This window comes from Monodelphis domestica, chromosome 1, assembly GCF_027887165.1.
Source record: "Monodelphis domestica isolate mMonDom1 chromosome 1, mMonDom1.pri, whole genome shotgun sequence".
NCBI lineage: Eukaryota > Metazoa > Chordata > Mammalia > Didelphimorphia > Didelphidae > Monodelphis > Monodelphis domestica.
The window spans coordinates 186,789,298-186,799,414 of NC_077227.1; the positions used below are offsets into that span (position 1 = coordinate 186,789,298).

General features: G+C 32.6%; 1 non-coding gene across 1 annotated transcript; it reads left to right on the forward strand.

Moving 5' to 3' along the window:
- The first annotated feature begins 226 nt into the window (after nucleotides 1-226).
- LOC130456700 (U6 spliceosomal RNA) lies at nucleotides 227-332 on the forward strand. Its single transcript, XR_008915748.1, has one exon. It is a non-coding gene; the product is annotated as a U6 spliceosomal RNA (small nuclear RNA).
- The last annotated feature ends 9,785 nt before the right edge of the window (nucleotides 333-10,117 follow it).

Sequence of the window (10,117 nt, forward strand, 5' to 3'; positions counted from 1 at the left end):
GGAGTCTCTCATGGAAATGGTTTGCATGTCATTAGTTGTACTTATATTTTGAAAAGTTTATCTATGGTTCTTAACTGAAGTCTTTAATGTAACCATTTGCATTTACTTAAGTTGAGTGATCTGTACATAATAAAATCTTTCCAAAGACTAAGTTAATTTTTTAAACTAGTTTTAGTTTTAATTAGTGTTTGGATCTACTAATTTGCTTTCTAAGAGAATGCGTCTATTGCTTACTTTAATGGCATGTCTATGAACATTGGAATGATATAGAGAAGATTAGAATGGCACATGCTAAAAGATAATAATGATAACAATGATAATAGTACATATTTACTTAGATAACATTTCTATAACACTTGAAAGTTTGCAAAACATTGTACATATATTAGCTCATTTGATTTTCACAACTCTTTGATGTAGGTACTATTGTTATCCCTATTTTACAAATGTGGAAATTTAGACTGAGAGAAGTTGAATGATTTGGCCAGAATCATATATCTAGTAAATATCTGAGATAGGATTTGAATTCAAGTCTTCATACTGAAGTCTAATGCTTTTTTCCATTGCACCACTTAGCTACAAAATCTTTTAAATCTAACATATTTTGGGGTAATAGAATCAAGTATAATGAAAAACTAAGACATCAAAATATTTATTCTTTCAAAAAAGAAAATAAATTTATTGTGTAAAATTTAACTTTGAGACCAATTTTTCACAAGCATATCAGAACATATATTTTAAAAAATAGTCACTCTAGGGCAGCGGTTCTCAACCTCTCAATTTGTAGCAATGAGAATACATAATGCATATCAGGTATTTACATTCCAAATCATAACTGTAGCAAAATTACAGTTTTGAAGTAGCCACCAAAATAATTTTTTGGTTTGGGGTCACTGCAACATGAGGAACTGTATGTTTATTGCGGGGTCATGGCATTAGAAAGGTTGAGAACCAGTGCTCTAGGGCCTGTACACTTATTGCACTCCAAACATTTTAGTTCCTTTTAGTTCCTTTGCTACTCATTTACCAACCACACAAGGAAATTACTTAGAGCCAAATCTCATGTGGGACCACAAATACCATTTTCCAGCTTAAACATCCATCTTCCTCATTACACTTAGCTTTGAGGTGATGTTGAATTTTTCTAAGTTTCAAATGCACCCTGAAAGAATGCAGACTTGTCAACAGTGAGGATATTTAGAACAGGTTATAGCCTCTGAAAGCAATTGCAAAAAGATGCTTTAAAAATGTATGTTCAAAAGCAGCATCTTTGGTATTTTTGCTGAATCTCCCAAAGTAAAGATTACATGCACTTGTATATATATAGATTAAATTTTTGTCAAATATAAAGGTAACATTATAGTCATATTTTGTATAGCATGTCCTTTATTAAGATGACATGCACTCCAATGTATTTCATAATTCAAGTTCCTCTGAGAGCTTCCTTTCATGATTTTACCATGGAATTCTTCCATGCCTAAAGAAAGGAAAAATATGAAAGAATAGGAGACCAGGAAATACACAATTACTGATCATAACTGTGATTGTGACTGGGATGAACTTACCTATAAAAAGGAAGAGGGTAGCAGATTGGATTAGAAAATAGAATCTGTGCTTTCATATGAAGTGGGAAAAATAAAACATTATTGAAGGAAAAAAGAAAATAACAAACATATGGTCTTAAGAGAAACAGTTAAAAAAGAAAGTAGAATCTGACATATGTTGTTTATAAGAATTACATTTGAAACAAAAACTCAGAGTTAATATAAGAAGCTAGAACAAAATCTATTGTTCTTCAGCTGAAATTTAAAAAGCATGATCTCAAGCAAGGGAAGAGAAAAAATAGACTTGACTAAAACTGATAAACAGGAAATAAACATTGTCCTGAAGCCAATTAGAGGCAATGAATTAATATAAATGCATTTTATATATTTTGATATACACATCTAATGGAATAGCATTTAAATACTTAAAGAAAAAGCTAAATTGGCTACAGGGAGAAATGGAAAATAAATCTATAAGTAGGAGAACTTAATTTGCCTTTTCAGACCTAGAAAAATCTGATAAGAAATAAAAAAGTATTTAAGAACCTACATAGAAGTTTAGAAAAGTTAAATATGCAGATCTGACAATTGTTGAATGAGAATAGAAAGGAATATACATTTTTTTTTCAGGAGCAGGTATCCTTAAAAAACTGAACATATGTTAGGTCATAATACAACAAAAATCATATTCAATACAAGGCTATTGAAAAAAGGATTAAAAATTGAATGAAAACAAAATAATAAACTGTTAGGTCAAGGAATAAATCTTAGAAATCATTAAGACTTAGAAACAATTACAACAATAAACTAACACATGACAATTTGGGGGGCAAAACTAAAGCAATTCTCCAGGGAAAAATTTTTATCTCTAAAATATTTACTAGAAGAGAAGCATACAAATGTAAAAGAGAAGGGAAGAAGGGAGGCAGGGAAAGAGAGAGAAACAGAGATAGAGAGAAAAGCTTATCATGACTTTGGCATGCAACTAAAAAAGCTCAAAACTAGAAAAATTTAAAATTCTGATTAATCATCAAATTATTATTAATCACAAATGATAAAACTGAAAAACTCTACTAAATTAATAAATAAAGCTAGAAATTTATTTTTAAAAAATAAAGATAGGGTGCTTTAAAAGTCTGAGAGTAGTTTAAAATTTTAATAATCTTGGAAGTAAAATGCTACAAGCATACAAAATTATTTGACATTTAAAATGTTTAAATTTTATACCCATTAACTTTTTGAGATTTAAATAATAAATTTTTCATTTTAATAAGATTTAACCTAGTCATACTTCATTATTTGAGTTGCTTTCTAGATGACATTTTCTCAGACTGATGGATTAGTAAAAGAATTCTATTTGTTGTCCTTGGTCACCTGATCTTTTACTATTAGACTTTTTCTTGTGGGGTCATTTCAAAACTGCCATGTATGCATCAAAACCTCATTCTTTGAATGATCTTAAGACTTGAATTATAAATTCAATCCTTTAAATCACTGAACAGCAATTGGAATTTTTTACAAAGTTTGAGAAGTATCTAAAGGGATACATAATATAAATGATGGTTATGTGGAATTTTAATAAGAAATTTATCAGTATTTAAAAAGTTTAAATAACCTACCTTCCAAGTATCAGCTTTGTAAGTTCGTAGAATTTATACTTCTGAAGGTATTATAACTTAAAACTGCACTAAGATATTTGAAATACTCTATAGGTTAAGCATTAACTAATTTGATTTAATTTTTAAAAAGCAGAAAATCAGATTATCAGTATCAAAAATAAATAAGGAGAATTCACACACAATTCACGAGTGAAGAAAAAGTTAAGGAAATAATGATATATTATTTTTTTTCAACCCAGGCTAGTAAAATCAACAATTTAAACAAATTGGATGAATATTTATAAAAATATCAAATATTCAAGATAATTGAAAAAGACATATAAAATTAAATGACCTAATAGTAGAGAAAGAAATTGAACAAGCCATCCATGAAATTCCAATGGAAAAATCCTAATATTAAATGGATTTTTAATTAATTCTATCAAACATTTAAAGAAAAATTAATTGCAATATGATACATTTTTCAAGAATAGGAATAAAAGTAATTCTACCACTTTTCTTCTATGATACTTAAACAAGGTCAAAACAGTAAAAGGAAATTATAGACCATTATCCTTACTTAAAGTGTGACATTTTAAAATAAAATATTAGCAGAGCTACAGCAACACATCACTAAGATTATACACCCTAACCAGATCAACTAGGAAATATTTTAGGAAAGCTATGATAGTAATTGACCATATTAATAATAAGAATAACACAATTAAATGATTATTATATAAAAATCATCTTCCTGGTGGTGACCATTTTCTCCAAAAAGCATTGTAAGAGTTTGTAATGACTTTTACTATAAGTCATTCAGACCTTTTAATGACTCCAGATATATAGAGAAAAAGGATTTGGCAATCTCAATTTCTTTTTTTAAAACTGGGAAATATAGGAATAAATGAACTTTTTCTCAAAAATGGTTAAGTGTAGGGGGCAGCTGGGTAGCTCAGTGGATTGAGAGCTGGCCCTAGAGATGGGAGGTCCTAGGTTCAAATCTGGCCTCAGACACTTCCCACCTGGGTGACCCTGGGCAAGTCACTTGACCCCCATTGCCTAGCCCTTACCACTCTTCTGCCTTGGAGCCAATACACAGTATTGACTCCAAGACGGAAGGTAAGGGTTTTAAAAAAAAATGGTTAAGTGCTTAAGTCTCCAAAATAGGATTATATATAATGAAGATAAACTAGAATCCTTTTCATTAAGATCAGGGATAAAACAAGAATATTTACTGTCATAATAACTATATGATATAGTGCTAAAAATGCTAGCTATAACAGAAGATAGAAGAAATTGAGGGAATACACACAGGCAAATAAGAAACATTGTTATTTTTTTGTAGATTATATAATGGTGTACTTAGAAAAATCCTAGAAAATTAAAAATTAATCACAGTTTACTTCAGATAAATTTTAAGATCTACATACATCAACAAAATTCATCAGGAAGAGATAGAAAGAAAATTCCAGTTAACATAACTATAGAATGTTATTCCTATATTTCTCATTTTAAAAAAAGAAATAGATGTTGTCAAAACCTTTTTTTCTATGTATTTGGAGTCATTAAACTATAATAATTAGTTAATTATTTAACAAAATTACAAAATGCAGTTTAAATATTGGGAGGCTACACAGCTACAAAACAGTGTGTATAGAAATATAGACCAAAATAAGTGGAGAAACATTAATTGCTCATGGGTAGCCAGAGACAAAATAATAATAATGACAATGCTATCAAATTTAATTTACCTATTTAATATTATACCAAACTACCAATGGATTTCTTTATAGAGCTAACAAAATGAATTTGGAGGAATAAAAGGTCAAGAATCTCATGAGAAATAATTTTTAAGTGAAAAGGAAGAAGACATAACATTACCAAATTTCAAAACTATAGTATCCAAGTATTTCATATTAGATAAAATATAGAAATGCCAGTCAGTGGAACAGATTAGGTATACAACAGATAGAAGTAAATAATTGAGTAGCCTAGTGCCTGATAAACCAAACCCTAACTATTGATAAAACTTCTGGAAAAACTTAAAAAGCAGTCTGGCAGAAATTAAGTTTTATATATCTATACTTCATACCAGATACTAAGATAAACTCCAAATGGATACATTACCTAGTTATGAAAAGTCACATCATAAATAAGCATTACTGTTTGGATTTCTAGAAATCCAAACAGTAATGCTTATTTATGAGGTGACTAAATGACTAAATGTGTATGACTAAATGAAAGGATGAGAGAAGACAAAATAGATAGTTTTGGTGACAGAAAACTTAAAAGTTTTTGTACAAAAAAAACTAATTTACTTAAAATTAGGAGAGAATAAGTTAACTAAGGAGAAAACAATCTTTGCAACAAATTTCCCTGATAATGTTACTTCAAACACATATAACAGGAAAACTACTGCACTATTTGTGGATCTGTGAATTGATTCAATCCATCTGAAAAGCAATTGGCTCAAAAGTCACTAAACTATACGTACCTTTTGACCCAGCAATACCATCACAAAGATTATAGCCCAAAAGATCAAATGCAGAGGAAAAGATTATGTAGGTATGAAAAAAATATGACAGGTCCTTTTGTGGTAGCAAAGAACTAGAAACTGAGGAGAATGGTTGGACCAATTTTGGTTTATGTCATTCAATGGCATGTATGCTTTTTTGCCCTAAGAAACAAAGAATGGGATAGTTTCAGAGAAACCTGGTAGGAATTCTATGATGTGACACACAGTGAAGTAAGATGAACCAAAGGGGCAATCCATGCTCTGATCAACATTTTAAAAAACGGACAACTCTGAAAGACTTTAGAACTCTGTTCAATGCAATGATTAACCATGATTCCAAAGCACTAGTGAAGAAGGATGTTACTTGCCTCCAATGATAGTGGTAGAGATGATGGACTAAAAATGCAGAATGAAACACATTTTTGGACACAGTCAATATGGAAATTTGTTTTGCCTGACAATATATATTCATTACAAGGATTTTGTTTTTCTTTTGGGGGGAAGAAAAGGACTAGAGGGCAAAGGGAGGGAGAGAAAAATCAATGTTTGTTCACTAAAAAAAGTAACTAAAAAAGACTAAATAAGCAATACAGTGACTAACAACTCATACTCTAGGAGATAGCCTCACCAGATGCAGCCAGGATACAGGGCTGGGAGAGAATTCGGAGGTCAGCTAGTCCAAACTTCTCAGGGTAGAGATAAAGAAATTCAGTTCCAGAGAGGTCAAGTCTCTTCTCTGTGTTCTAGTCCCATGGCAATAACTCCTATTGGACACAGCCAGATGGTCCATAGAAATCTCAGACTCAATATATTCAAGGTAAAATGTATTATAGGGCCATAGGATCACAGATCAGGGCTAGTGTGCATCTCAATCTATCTCTTTCAGTTTCTTCATCTTACAGTTGAGGAAACAGAGGCTCGGGGTATTTGAGCTAAGGTGCTCTGACTCCAGAGAAAGTGCTCTTTAGGGCAGAAGTTCTTTGACCTGAATGAACACAGTAATTACCTCAACAAAAAAGTTCCATTTAACAAGGTCAACTTCCCAGACACCAATTTCACTGCTTTTATTAGAAAGCAGCAGGTCTTCCGATTGTGTATTTTATAGAGTGGCTTGAATTGGTCTTGTGAATCTTCACTGGTAGCTATTGCTATAATCTCCTCTAATATATTAGACTGAGCCTAGAGGTGGGAAGAGGAGGTGGTAGGGTGTCTAGTCAACTCAACCAACATTTATTAAGTGTCTGTTATGTGCAAGATTCAGAAGACGCAACGATGAAACTTCTCAGTCCTTACCCTGAAGGACTTTGCCATCTACTAGGGAACATAGACATTTATACAAATGAGTATAATACAAGGAACATTTTAATAAGAGTAAAGAAGAGGTTTAGATGAGAAAAATGGTTGAAAATGTGGAATTATTGCTCAATGGACATAGGAGGACTGAATAAAATAGATCTGGAAATAATTTGCATTAGAGATGCTATTTGAAGTCATGGAAGTAGGTGAGATGTGCTAGGAAGAAAATGTAATGAGAGAAGATGAATGAGAAATAGTTGAGATGAACCAAGAAAAGAGATTGGTGAGTTCATATTAGACCATCTTTCCATTTCCCCTCCAAATCATTCCCCCATTCTACTTCAAATATAAGTTCCTTGTAGTCAAGGAGTCAAGTTTCTGTCTTTGTATGCCCTGCACCAAGATCAATCCCTTGCACATATTACTGTTAAGATGATTCTAATTCTTTGCAACCCAAATATTTCTTGGCCAAGATACTCAAGTAGTTTGCCATTTCATTTTCAAGTTCAATTTACAGGTGAGGAAACTGAAGCAAATACAATTAGATGACTTGCCCAGGATCACACAAGTGATTGACTGAGATCAGATTTGAACTCCCAAAGATGAGTCTTCTTGACTCTAGGTCTGGCATTCTATCCACTGTGGCATGTAGCTGTATTTACACATGATGTTTATTAGATATCTATTAAGAACAGAATAAAATAAGATGTAATACTATTCTGCATAGATTTGTGGTGAGTAGAACATTTAATAAATCATATCAATATGAGCTATCACATTATGAGGACATAACAGAGAATATTAGAACCAAAAAGAAGTCATGGGGTATATCAAGAGTTTTAAAACATTTCAGAGGGTTTGGAAAAAGCAATTTCAGTAGAATGGAGGGACAGGAACAGAACTCAGATTGCAAGGGATTGAACAGTGAATAGATAGTGAAGAAATGGAATCATTGGGTGCTTTTTAAAGAGAAGTTCAAGTTTTATCAGTAAAGCAAAAAGGTAGTTAATTTATAAGAATAGATGGTTTAAGGGAAATTTTGTTTAGAATGAGGAAGTTTATTGGAAGGTAGATGGGAAAGAACATATAGAGTCTAAGAGACACTGAAGATAAGAGGAAGAGAGGGGAATGATTGTTATTAAAAAGTACTAGAGGAAATAGGTGATGATGCAGTCAAGGACACAGATGGGAAAGTTGTTCTTGGCAAGAGGAGAGTTACATCTTCTTCTGCAACTAGAGGGAATGAAAGGACAATGAATTAAGATATAATGAGTTTTTGAGTTTGAAGAAAGGAAGATGAAATAATTTTCAAAAGATGACCTCAGTCTTTCTAATAAAGTAGGAGTCAAGGTTATCTGCTGAAAAAGAAAAGGGGTCTTGGGGAGCAAAAACAACTTGGAACAGTTTCCATGAGGTTTGTGATACAAAATCAATTAGAGTTCAAGACTGTCAGTGAACAGTGAGCCTCCATTTTAAGTTAGATGCAGAGCTGGAGTTAGGTAGAGTAGGTGGGGACATTTTTTCAGGAACCCAAATTTAAATGGGCACCACTCCCTCCAGGGGCCACAATCTAGCTAGTCTCATCACATGAAAATACTATCAGCCCACCAAAGACATTGTCTTTTGGTTTCCCAACTCACTTACCTGCAACTTCCTCCTTTTGAGTCCTAATTTTTTTTGTGCCACTTAATTTATCTGGGTCTTAGGTCCTCAGCTGTAAAATGAAGGGGTTGGACTAAATGACTTCACAGGATCTTGGAGTCCATCATCCTTTAACATTATTTCCTCCATTTCTCTATTTCCATAGACTAGTTTAAAAAATAAATTTTTAAATGCCAAATTAAAAAAAATTAACATCTCAAAATAATGCTTTTGTGGAGGCATAGCTCAGGAACAAAATTACATCAACAATTCATATCATTGTAGATGACAGGCCTAAAGAATTTTCTCGAGTTTACAATTCAATTAATTTGATTCTCTATTCTTTTATAAGTGAACTGATTTGGGGAGATTAGCTGCCTAAGGTGTGAAATTTATTACTATTTTCTAATGAACTCAAGTGAATAACTAGCCTCTGTTTAAAAAAATCCTTCAAACATCCGAAATATTAGACCAAGTGACAGAATATATATATATATACATATATATATATATATGATAAATATTTCCAGAATAGTTTCAAAAGCTTTATTATTAGCAAACTGTCCAAGATACCTCAACAAGAGGAGGAAATACGATAGCAAAATGAAGCGGAAGGTGGAAAGGGATTAGAGGAAACTGAAATATGGGGATAGGGAGTTAAGGAGACTGAAAATTTGGAGTATAACCTGAGAGATCTATTGTTGTAAGGGAAACAGATGGGGGCGGATCTTGAGTTTCTATAATAAAAGTCTCATGCCCAAAGAACAAATTCAAATTTAATAGACTTAGAGCCATTCCACAATAGAAAGGATATAAATAAGCAGTATTCTTTTTTTTCTCCTTTTTTTTTAAAAATATATTTTATTTGATCATTTCCAAGCATTATTCATTAAAGATCATTTTCTTTTCCTCCCCCCCACCCCCCATAGCCGACGCGTAAGTCCACTGGGCATTAGATGTTTTCTTGATTTGAACCCATTGCTTTGTTGATAGTATTTGCACTAGAGTGTTCATTTAGAGTCTGTCCTCTGTCATGTCCCCTCAACCTCTGTATTCAGGCAGTTGCTTTTCCTCGGTGTTTCCACTCCCATAGTTTATCCTTTGCTTATGAATGGTGTTTTTTTCTCCTGGATCCCTGCAAGTTGTTCAGGGACATTACACCGCCACTAATGGAGAAGTCCATTACGTTCGATTATACCACAGTGTATTAGTCTCTGTGTACAATGTTCTCCTGGTTCTGCTCCTCTCGCTCTGCATCACTTCCTGGAGGTTGTTCCAGTCTCCATGGAACTTCTCCACTTTATTATTCCTTTTAGCACAATAGTACTCCATCACCAACATATACCACAGTTTGTTCAGCCATTCCCCAATTGATGGGCATCCCCTCGTTTTCCAGTTTTTGGCCACCACAAAGAGCGCAGCTATGAATATTTTTGTACAAGTCTTTGTGTCCATTATCTCTTTGGGGTACAGACCCAGCAGTGCTATGGCTGGGTCAAAGGGTAGATATTCTTTTGTCG